At 35.6% G+C, this 12,462-nt stretch overlaps 1 protein-coding gene across 1 annotated transcript in view; it reads left to right on the top strand.

The window, feature by feature from the left end:
- Nucleotides 1–239: 239 nt before the first annotated feature.
- LOC126756646 (kinesin-like protein unc-104) overlaps nucleotides 240–12,462 on the top strand; it is a 50,789-nt gene continuing 38,566 nt past the window's right edge. The window contains 1 exon segment of the mRNA XM_050469862.1: nucleotides 240–514. The gene's annotated coding sequence lies outside the window, so the exon portion shown is untranslated.

Raw genomic sequence — 12,462 nt, 5'->3', positions numbered from 1 at the left:
TTTTTTATGAAAAAAAATAATACCAAGTAGTAAAAGTGTTTTTAAAAAAATATAGTAAAGCTACAACACTAAATGTCCTTTATTTTTTGCATAACTGAAAAAAATTTAAAAGTATTTCTTCCATGAAACTGCAAAGTTCTCAGCGTTTGTGCTTGATTTTCGCCGTATCATGTGTGAAATGTGCAAAATATTTTTTCAAAACTCAACTAGTTTTCTAAAATTTCGTGTCTATGTAACAGCCGTTCATTTGTGTTCTTGAAAATTTCAATTCAGTGTTTACTGTTAGCTCGTGAAACGCACGACTGCTTACAGCAACTGTTTAAACTACTACGAACATAAACGAAAATTTCGAACAAAAAATATTTTCACTGAAAGAAATTATTTTCATTAAAATAAAATTAATTTTTAACGAAAAAGTGCTAAAAAATATGAAAATTGCAACACCTTTACGCTGGGATTAAATTTGCAAGCTGTTTTGAGACAGCACAAAGGAGAGGAATACAAAGTTTTAAAGGTAAATGGGGAATATAAAAAAAACATAATGGAAAACAGTGTTTTTAGGGAAAATGGTTTGATGGATTGATTTTATTTGTTTGTTTGGTTTTGAGTTATGGAAAATAAATAAAAAAACAAGCAGAAATAGTAAGTTTGTTTAGCACTTAGTTCCACGATTAGGCTTTTGGAAACATTCCTATCTACGTTTTATTATTAAGTTATAACGATAAAGAATTAAGTTTAGTATTGGTTTTATTAAGTATCTTCGAATGAAGTATAATAATTTAGTCCTCAAAGCTTTAGGAAAATAAATAGCAGCTCTGCTAGTTGACTTTCAGAGTTTCTTCTCATAGTTCACATGTATGCATATATTTTATTCGACAAAGGGAAGGAAGCTACAAGTATCACGTACCTCTGAACAGCACAGGATTCTAAGAAAAGTTGTGTTAGCTACGGAGGCGCAACTAACATTAGAAAATCGGGAAAAGAATTGTGTTAGAAGCTAATATTCTCCTACCGCTCCTCTAACTACTTATTGTACCAGTGCTGTACTTTTCTTAGCTATGCTGCTATATTTTTCAAACATGTTGTCCAAAATTTTTATCCTCAAGAGTGAGAGAAGTGAAAAAAAAAGATTTTCCTGTTTTCAAAAAAAAAAAAAAAATTCGTTCGTGATGTAAATTCTTTGGATGTTGGATGTTTATAAAACAATGAAAGTCCAACTGATATTCTAAAAAAAAAATTATACAGTCATGAAAGTAATACATTGTGAAAAAAGTACACGGAAATTATAAATAAAACGCAAAATATTTAAGTTTCAACAATATTTATTTTGTCGCCTTCAAATTAATCTCCACCAGATGTAATACACTTAAGCCAACGATTTTTCCAGCCCTCGAAACACTTTTCATAAGCACTTTTTGGAATGATCTTCAGCTTCTTCAACAAATTTTGTCTTACCTCTTCGATCGGTTGAAAAAGGGTTCCACTGTGTGGCAATTTCAGTTTGGGAGGCAAAACAAAATAACACAGAGCCAAATCTAGTGAATACGGTGGTTCACCGATTCATTCATTGCGTTTTGGCATTAAATTCGGTCACAATCGTGGCTCAGTACGATGGTGCATTCTCATCGTAAAATCCATGCATTGTTTTTTTACAATTTTGGTCATTTGCGATGGATGTTCTCATGCAAACGCCTTAAAACGGCCAAATAGAACTCCGTTTGTCCCTCCAGCACAATTTCATGGTGCACCAGATTACGAATATGGAAATAAGCACCACCTTGATTTTTGAGCGGCTTTGGCGTGATTTTTTTGGTTTCTGCTCGTTTTTTCTCCACCATTCCGTTGTTTGTTGACTTGTTTGCATGTCAAACTCATAAACCCATGTCTCATCGGCAATTGTAATGCTCTCCATGAATGTGAGATCAGAATTCGCACGCTCAAGCATGTCGAAGAGACCTGTTTACGGTGCTCGTTTTGAAAAAAGTTAGCTTTATTGGGACTAGTCGAGCAAAAACGCGTTTAATACCAAAAATATCTAACAAAATCATTCGAACAGACACGCGAGAGATGTCAAGCTCTCTTGATATCTCTCTAATACCTCTTGTTTTTTTAATATTTTCATCAGTTGAAGAGGTCGAAGGTCGTCCAGAACAGGGCATGTCTTCAACGATCTCTCGACCGTCTTTGAAGACTTTATACTACTCGTATGCTTATGTTTTTGATAAAACTAAATCACCGTAAGACTTTTCCGACATTCACAATGATTCCGCACACGAAATTTGGTTAGAAATACAAAATTTTAGATAAATTCTTTGTTCCATATTTTTAGCCATTGTAAAAATCGCAACGTACTACTGAGTTGTACAGATCGCGCTCATGTTTGCTATAGTAATTAAGGACAGTCTTACCAACTTACACTTTTTGAAATATCATGCCTGAATTTACTTGCAATTTCCGGCTGTTTTCTTGTTCCAATATATACTCATTATGTTTGAAAAAGTGTACATTTTGTATTTGGGAATTTTGAAATCAGAAATATCAAGTCTACTTCGAAAATTGTCGGTGGAACCTCTCAAAATATATTGAGGCACGTTGCTGATTGGACAGATAACTCATAACATGTAAATATGCTGCCGTTCCGTTTAAGTCATCAAAGTGGCGGTTTTATGGTGGGTGAATCCCTTCCGAAATCGAAAATTTTTATACAAATTTAGAGGAATTCATGAAATATGTGTAATGAATATTAAAAATATGCTGAAGGACTGCCTGTCGATCAGTGAACAATTTTGAGAAAAAAAATATATTAACACGCCTATCTGTTGTGAATATATATTGTATATAGTATGTGGATAATATTTAGTACAATTAAATAATAGTAGTAGTATAGTAGTTTCGAAAACCTTAGCGAGTGGTGAATCGAACACACAATTGCTTTATATATGAGAGCTAAGCGCATATTTAATGAGAAACAACAGAAGCGTAGTGAAGAGGCCGAGAGATATATTTTTAATCTTAACACCCTCAGTAGAGTATATTGCGTTTAGCACTAAGTTTTTAACAAACAGAAAAAAAACGTCGGATACCCTATAAAATACATAAATTATCAGCATGACGGGGTGTGTCGATTTATTCATGTTCATCTACCTGTTTATGCGCATTATAGTGCCTAATTTTTGGATATATCGAACTGAAATTTTGCACACCTTCTTTTCACCCTAAGTAGCTGCTAATTTGTCAGAAATGTCGATATCGGATCACTATAGCATATAGCTGTCATACAAACTGAACGAAGGGAATCAAGTGCTTGTATGGAAAACTTTTTCATTTGACGAGATATCTTTACCAAATTTAGAATGGATTACTATCCAAGTCAACTGTGTAAACTCCAAAGAAATTGTTCAAATCGGATCACTATAGCATATAGCTGTCATACAAACTGAACGATCGGAATTAAGTGCTTGTATGGAAAACTTTTTCATTTGACGAGATATCTTTACCAAATTTAGAATGGATTATTATCCAAGTCAACTGTGTAAACTCCAAAGAAATTGTTCAAATCGGATCACTATAGCATATAGCTGTCATACAAACTGAACGAAGGGAATCAAGTGCTTGTATGGAAAACTTTTTCATTTGACGAGATATCTTTACCAAATTTAGAATGGATTACTATCCAAGTCAACTGTGTAAACTCCAAAGAAATTGTTCAAATCGGATCACTATAGCATATAGCTGCCATACAAGCACTCACCAGTTAAAATGAAGTTCTTTCAAGAACATTTTTTATTTATATACCCTGCATAAATAGAAAAAACTTTGGCACAACCGAACTTAACGTTTTTCTTGTTTTTTCCACACTTTCGTTAAAAAAAAATTATTTAGCAATTTTTTCCCGCACATCCGTCAATTTTACGCTCGTACATATCAGCAATAAGCAAAGCAATATATTCTTGGCTGAGGGTGTGCGCCTTGAAGGGATTCCCTTCAATTCGCTGCCATGAGTCATACCAAATCTTAACACACACAAGTCTACATAACTACACATACAACCCTGCGAATACCTTTAGTGTTTGTATACGATAGTTTTAGTTTGCTTTACGCTTTGCCAGTAGTTTTATCGCTCTTCATCGACTGCTGGTGGTTGTTAGCGCTGAAAAGCAATGTTTTCGTTGTATGTTCCCATTGACATTATACTAAAAAGAGTGTGGCGTTGGCGCTACTGCACTGGAATGAAAATATAAATGTATTTTACCAAACACACCACTACAAAAGCAGTCGTGTAACTACAATATATATGTTAATATGTATTTCTGCGCTATCTTACCACCGCCTTTTCGTCTTTCGACCACTTTTATCGCTATACTCTACTCTATAAATGTATGTAAGTTATTGTTGGTATTCGCCGTGTGTTGTATGAAGACATAAGACTCTTTCTTTCTACAAACAAATGTCAAAATACACACACACTTGCAGTCGAGAGCACAATTTCGCTTTGTGTTTGTGTTGTAACTTTTGTTCAGAAAACGCTTTCTAATCAGTGGAAGAATGCTCTATTGTTCTTTCGCCAATTGTGTTGAAGTTGCCATCTCAAATATTGTATAACGGCGTGTGCGTACAAAAGAAATGTCAGATAAAAGATAAAATTTGTTTTTGCATGTTGAGTTGGCACATTTAACTAAGTGTTAGAATTTAATTTAGAAATGTTCGAAAGTGATAGTAATCAACTAGGTGCATTTCCTGAAGTGCAGAGTGTTTGAATTGCATTGATTTAAAAAGTTAAAAAATAACCGATTTCGAGAAAAAACATCGAAAATATTCGAAACAGTTCCCTTTTCCGACTGATTTTTCCGAGGGAAGCAAATATTTGTAGTTTTCAAGAAAGAGGAACATAGATAACACAAAGGAATACAATTTGAAAAGAAGAAGAAAAATAATAACAAAGCATACAATGGATAAATATACCGAACAAAGAATTTGGCTCAAATTTCGCATCTCTAACCAAATTTCGTGTACAGAATCATTGCGAACTTTGGAAAAGGCTTACTTACGGAGATTCAGTTTTATCAAAAACACAAGCCTACTAGTGGTACAAAATCTTCAAAGGCAGTCGAGAGCTGTGGAATGTGGAAGACCTTCGATCTCTTCAACTGTAAAAATATTAAAAAAAAGTGTAGGATATGGCACTTGAAAATCGTCAGGCAAGTGTTGGGCAGATAGCAAGAGAGCTCGACATCTCTCGCGCGTCCGGTTCGAATGATTTTGGTGAACATTTTGTGTATGAAACACGTTCTTGCTCGACTCGTTCGCATAAAGTTGAATTATTTTTCAAAACAAGTACCATAGACAGGTCTCGTTTCTTATTCGTGCGAATTCCGATCTCACATTTATGTAGAATATTACTATATAACTGCCGATGAGACATGGATTTTTGAGTTTGACAAGTCAACGTTCATCGGAATGGAACCCGTTTTCAGTCGAACGAAAAGATTAAAGAAAATTTGCTAAGGAGCTAAATGCTATTCCAAAATCCAGTAATTTCAAAAAGTTGCTTTAATCTAAATTGGCATAAAGTCACATACACCTTACTTGCTTCATACAGAACAAACTTTCTCCCTTACTTATCATATAGAGGAGAAAGAGTAGAGGTAACTCATTGGCAAAGGTCAGCCTTATCCTTCTTTTTGAAAATTATTATTGTCGACACTAAATTTTTTCGATATCGAAAAAGAAATTATCGTGCACAAAATGTTATCAGGCTACTGGTTAACAGTTTTTAAAAAAATGTCCAGCTCTATTTTTAAGGATACTACTTGACCTTGCAAGTGAATACTTCTCAAAATATTGAAAAAATTATAACAAAAGAAAAGTTGGTTTCCTTGTTAATGTAAATACCACTTCATAAATGCTTATACATGAAAATAATATAATGAAGACCAGAATATTTATAGAAACCTCTTTTCCAAGAGTTTTTTATTTCATACAAAACAGGTAAGAACCAGTTATGAGTCCTTTACCCTATTTTCTGAAGTAAAAAAATCGAAGTTTATCAAAAGTCGCCCTAACATTCGATTACGTGTGAAATCTCAGGAAAGCTCTTAAAAGCTCATGAAAGCTCACTAAAGCTAAAGAAAGCTCATGAAATCTCATGAAAGCTCATTAAAACTCATGAAAGCTCATAAAAGCTTCTGAATCTTCATTCACTGATTTATATGCCTGTTGTTTTTTTTACTAAATTCTTTTATTTCTGCTTCACTTATCATACCTTACTTCATAGCGAGCCTGTTTGAACTTAATTTAAAATTTCTATTTGGACCAAGGTTAAGTTAAGTGATCAACCAAGCGTTTTGAGCCTTTCACAAATTTGTTGAGACAGCTAATGGCAGTTTCTGCTTTGTTTCCTGGTTCGTCATGGGTACGATTGCCGAGTATTTCAACTTAGCCTTGCAAAGCATGAACAATGCAATGGAAAGTGCTTGGTTGTGTCTATCTCACCCTCCACCATACAACTTTGACAATTTGTGTACGTCAAGATTTGTAGCCCCGTGGCATGAGTGCCTATTAGACAATGTTCAGTTTGAACTCATATCATTGCGGATGAAGTAGATGAATTTTGTCAGGTGCAAGTAGTTCAGTAGAGCTCCTGCGTTCTACTCTAGGCCAAAAGGGTTTCGCAGACGTACGGCATCTGGTCAACGAACAGGGCCTGTTAAGTTTACGTGTAGTCCATTGGTTTAGTGCTAGAACGCAAGGTGCAATGGACTACAACTCGTTCCCATTCTGAGGTGAGTTAGTGAAATGTGCGCCCTCCTGTCTGAGCTCATCGTCTAGTAGTTTTTACAGGCGATTCCGCTACCGAGTTTAAATGTTCGAAGTTATGAGGTTTTGCAATTTCACAAAATTTCTACAGACAACGTTTTAGTCTTCATAAAAATATTATGTACACAAAGTATAGTTTTATTTTTCATATAAGCTGTTAGAGGCATAATTTAATAGTTCAAAAACTATGCATTATGGCTAAGGTCTTGTGAAACGACCGGTGTTTTATTAATTTTATTAAGTCTGTATTAGCCATCAAGTCTATTCGAGACACTTCTCTATTCAAATTGTAAAGTTATCAGGGAATTAAAGACTCTATAGGCAATTATGGAGCCAAGGAAAATATATTGCCTAGCTGATTCGAAGGTTCGGTTATATCAAGAAAGTATTCGAAGTCAATCTATCTTAGCGCCATCTCACGGATATACATATATATGTACGTAAAAAAATTAAGTTCGAAAAAAAGAAAGGACCATAAAATTCCACATTCGGTCTCCACTTAGTGAAATATACCATATACTAGTCACTGTAGTTTTTACGGCACACTAAGGTATTGAATCAAGTTCGATTATAGGTTATGTGGAAAATTGTGATCATCGAGCTCAGCTTGTAAACACAAAGAATAGTAAATTTGGCCTAACGTTGAAGAGGCATAATTTATAATAAATTCAAAAATTATGGCTTTTTGGGCAGTGTCTCTCTATGTTGAAGATTTTCGAGACCACGTGCTATTTAAAAGAAACATTTTTATAAACCGGGTGAAGATTATAGACAAATTTGAAAAATTTATAAAAAAATTAACAAATATTATTGAATCTTGTTTATAAAAAATCTGTTTTTCTACCTTTATTGGGTCATTGAACCCTAATACAGATTGATTGCATACTTATAGGAGCTATTGAATAAAAAAAATTGTATTGTATACTTTCAGGCGCTATTGATTAAAAATATTACATTGTATACTTATAGGCGCAATTGCATATTTTCAGGTGCTATATTTTGCATACTTCTAGGATCTATTGAATAAAAAATATTCTTACAAACGTTATTCAATTGAATCTTGTTTATAAAAAATCTTGTTTCTACCTCTATTGGGTCATTGAATTCTAATAAAGATTGTTGCATACTTATAGGAGCTATTGAATAAAAAAATTGTATTGTATACTTTCAGGCGCTATTGATTAAAAATATTATATTGTATACTTATAGGCGCTATTGCATTTTATTATTATATTGCATATTTTCAGGCGCTACTGATTAAAAAAATATTTTGCATACTTCTAGGGTCTATTGAATAAAAAATATGCTTACAAACGTTATTCAATTGAATCTTGTTTATAAAAAATCTTGTTTCTACCTCTATTGGGTCATTGAATTCTAATAAAGATTGATTGCATACTTATAGGTGCTATTGAATAAAACAAATTGTATTGCATACTTTCAGGCGCTATTGATTAAAAATATTATATTGTATACTTATAGGCGCTATTGCATTTTATTATTATATTGCATATTTTCAGGCGCTACTGATTAAAAAAAATTATTTTGCATACTTCTAGGGTCTATTGAATAAAAAACATGCTTACACACGTTATTCAATTAAAGCTTGTTTATAAAAAAAATCTTGTTTGTTGTGGGTCATTGAACCTCAACCACGAAATTTGATTTATTTTTAGATTTTTGCAATTTCTACAACAACATACCGTGTCGCTCAATACGTAATACATTTACTAAAATTTCCCTTAACTTTCCCATTCACCACGACTTATTTTTATACACCCTCATCTAGCCACTATAAACTTTTCACTTAACCACATTTACTACAAAATATAAAACGGAAATTTAATTACAAATAAGCTCAAGAGCAAAAGCCCCACATGAAGCAAAAGAAACAAAAGAAGCAGCAGAGGAGAAGAGACCAAAGAAAATTGTCGCATTTATTGCCAATTTACATGAGTCATCCGTCAGCGAAGAAGGCAGAAAGCAGTCAAGAGCAGACGTTAAGCCAACCGGCGGCAAGTGGTGCCGTTGGAAAATGGCGGACGCCATAGGACGACAGCCAACAGCAAACAATAACAACAAACATTAAATAATATTTGTTTCAAATTTATGGCAGTCGCTGTGGTTGTCGCCATATAACGGGAAATGAGGAAGTTAAAAATCAGCGTGCATGTGTGTGTTATGCCCTTTGAATGTGTGTGCGTCTGTGTGAGCTTTCGGTTGGCGGCAGTCGCATGTGGCGCTGTCGAGTCTCTGCGCCATAAAGTACTGTCCCGCCTCATGTGGCCATAAAAGAAATGCGAAAAAAAGTGGAATAATAACTGTAAAACTTGGCTACCGTGTTAACTCTGAAAAGAGCATGAATAACGGTAAGCCGCTGGTATGAGCTAACCAATGCTGGCCGTAAAATGACAGAGTGAAATAGTTAGCATAAAAGAGCTCGTGCAAATAGGAAAGCAAGTCTCGTAACTTTTGCTGTTTTATTTCTTTTACTTCTGGATGCCACAAAATGACTCATCCTTGGGTGTTGGGGGTTGCTTATTTTGTTCTTCTGCTGAAGTTGGACTTGAAGTTGCGCGAAAATTCACCACCCTTAGCAGTGGGCTGGCAAACTACAATTATATATTTTAGTTTTTTGTTGTTGTTGGTGAAAAGCTTAATTATTTTAGCAATAATAATTCTTGCAACATCTGTATATTAAGCTATAGACTAAATCCGTAAAATTTATTGATTTCTTATATCACAAGAGGTATTTTCATCCCAGTGGAACAAGAAGTTAAAACAAGTATGGTTTTCTTTAGTCTTAAGCAAATTCAGCGAAAACTAATTATTCTTAGTAGAAAGCTTTTGGGAAGGCCAAATATTGAAAAAATAGTAAAGGCAGATTTCTCTCCTTTTTTTGGCGTAGATACCGCTTACGCGGTTATAGCTGAGTTTACAACAGTGCGCAGTCAGGTACTTCTCTACCTGGCCTTTCTAATGGCGTAGAGGTCTACTTCCCCCGACGGGTACTGCGTCGAATACTCTCAGAGCTGGAGTGTCTTCATCCATTTGTATGACATTACCAAGCGTTTGTCATTTTAATTCGCCATCAAACAGATGATTTTTGGCCATCCAGAGAATACTTGGTCTAAAGCACGAAGTCGTGAGATGCTTGAGCCATATGTAAAAAAGTCGTTTCTGTTTGAATGGCGCTCAGAGAACTTTCCTCACTTGCGTGAACTTATACATAGGGTTCATCTTCCATACTCAAGGAATACATCGGTTGCCTTATATTGCTGTAAAAGACCGAAGACGAAAATGTGGGGATTCCCATCAAAGGTGGTGCTTTTGCTCTAAGAATCTGTTGTCAATGTAATAATGTTCTTTGGCATATTCGTCAGGTGTTTGAGACCGCTCGAAAAGGCTAAACTTGCTAATAAGCCTCATATGCATCTCTGCTCCACTGAGAACTAGAAATTAATAGCACTTAATGTCATTTTATACTTAGCAATGGACACTCCCGGCAGGTGCATTGCTACAAAGAGCGCTTTAAGGCTCAAAAAGGTTGGTCATATGAAAGGGTAAGAAAAAAGACTGAGGTCGCTAAATGTGCGATCAAAGCTAGTAAATGAGTGTCTGTGCTCACTAGATATAATATCAAGCTACTAGAGCATCAGTCCCGTTTGAGTACCTGGTCAGAAGAATAGAAGAAGCGCTGGCAACTGCTGAGCTGACGAGTTAACTAGAGAAGGCACCCTTCTCCCGTCCACATTAGAATCGCAGTGAGTTGGATCTCCATTGGCCTCTTGTGTTCTAGCACTGGTTCAATGAACCTTGCGTTAGCTTAGCAGGCGCTGGTCGACGACTCACCCCGGCGGGTGCGACTGCCAGATCCTTTTGGACTAGAGTAGCACGCCTGAAATCTGCTGAACTACTTGCCTTTAGCAAAGTTCGTGTTGACGCAATCGGAGGCATTCTTACCAGACATTATGCAATAGGCATTCATGTTTTAGGGCTTAAACTCCAGTTGGACTCTAGTTATCGACATTGCATGGAAGAGGGTAAAGGCGAAACAGCCAAATACTTTCTCCTCCACTGTCCAGATTTTGCACGACTGAAGATGAAGCATCTTGGCAGTCTTACTTTCGAACCAGAAGACAAAGCCGAAACTAAAAACAAATTACTGATGAGATCAAAGCGCTTGCCGATTAGTAAGGATCTTATGTTCTATTAGTTTTTAGGTAATACAGCGGATCAGAACTCTAAGCAGATCTAACATCGTTGTTAAATCGACCTTTTAGCCTAACCTAACTGATAGCTTAATTTTATTCTTGGAAAATATTTTCCTAATTAAAGAAAAAAGTTTTATTAATTTAATAAAGCTCAAAGAAGATACGACGCTTTCGAGCTAAATTTTTTTCAGCAAATGAGGCCCATTTCTGGTAAGCAATATTTGGGACGAAAAGCAACCTGAAGAGAATCTAGAGCCGCCATTTCATTCAGTGTGTTTTCGGAGCCGGTGGAATCATCGATCCATACTTCTTTAAAAATGATGCCGGTCAATGACGACCGTTATAGCGCCTTGATAACCAACTATTTGTTGCCTGAAATTGCAGCTCGTGATCTGGGTGACAATTGGTTTCAACAACACGGCGCCACTTCCCACACATTGCATCAATCAATGGATGTATTGAGAGAACACTTCGAAGGGCAGATAATTTCACCTTTTGGGCTGGTCGGTTTGCCACCAACATCGTGTGATATCACACCCGTTAAACTTTTTCCTGTGTAGATATGTAAAGTCTAAAGTCTATGCGGTCAATCCCGCTTCGATTCAGGTCTTGGAGCAAAACAACACGCGTGTCATGCGCCAGTTACCAGTCGAAATGCTCGAACGAGTCATTCAAAATTGGACACAACGGATGGACCATATGAGACGTAGCCGCGGTCAACATTTGAAAGTGATAATCTTCAAATCATAAATGCCAAAGAATGTTCTTTCTAATGTTAATAAACATTCCTCATTCTTTGAAAGAATAGCGACCCTCGAAATGGATCACCCTTTATAAATTTCACTATAAAGATATATTGCTATATGTATACTGGAAGTTTTCGGAAGTTTGTGTGAAGTCAAGTAACCGTTTCCATATATTTTTCAAATATTTTTTTCCTCCTATTAATTTCACTTTAATTAAAAAGCTGTAAAAAGTAACGACCCGGCGGAAAATTACACCTTTTTTTACATTAATATATTTCTTTTCATATAATTTACACATATTATTAACCCTAACAACGCTGCAGCGCCACCTGCAAACCTCAAATTTATGACCTCACTCAAAGCATTTTAAATTATGAAGAACGCGCTGGCGCCGCTTTCAGCGAAACACCACAGGAGTTGGCGACCACGTCACACCATCAATTTAATTAAAACATACCTATGAAATTTGTTGAAATCACATTTGCTGTTGCTTACAACAACAATGGAGCGCAGAAAAGCAACCCCAACATAAAGACGTCAGCGAACAAAAGACGGCACAACAACAATATGGCAGCTAAAAGCGAGATAACAACTTGGGGGCTGCTTTCTTTTCGTTCGTTTGTTGTTGTTGGTGTTGTTTTTGTTGTTGTATTTTTGTTGCTATTGTTGTTGTTGTGTTTGTTGCT

This window comes from Bactrocera neohumeralis, chromosome 4 (genome assembly GCF_024586455.1).
Source record: "Bactrocera neohumeralis isolate Rockhampton chromosome 4, APGP_CSIRO_Bneo_wtdbg2-racon-allhic-juicebox.fasta_v2, whole genome shotgun sequence".
In the NCBI taxonomy this organism is placed as follows: domain Eukaryota; kingdom Metazoa; phylum Arthropoda; class Insecta; order Diptera; family Tephritidae; genus Bactrocera; species Bactrocera neohumeralis.
Note: the sequence above shows the minus strand (reverse complement) of the source record. Positions and strands in the feature narration are given on the sequence as shown.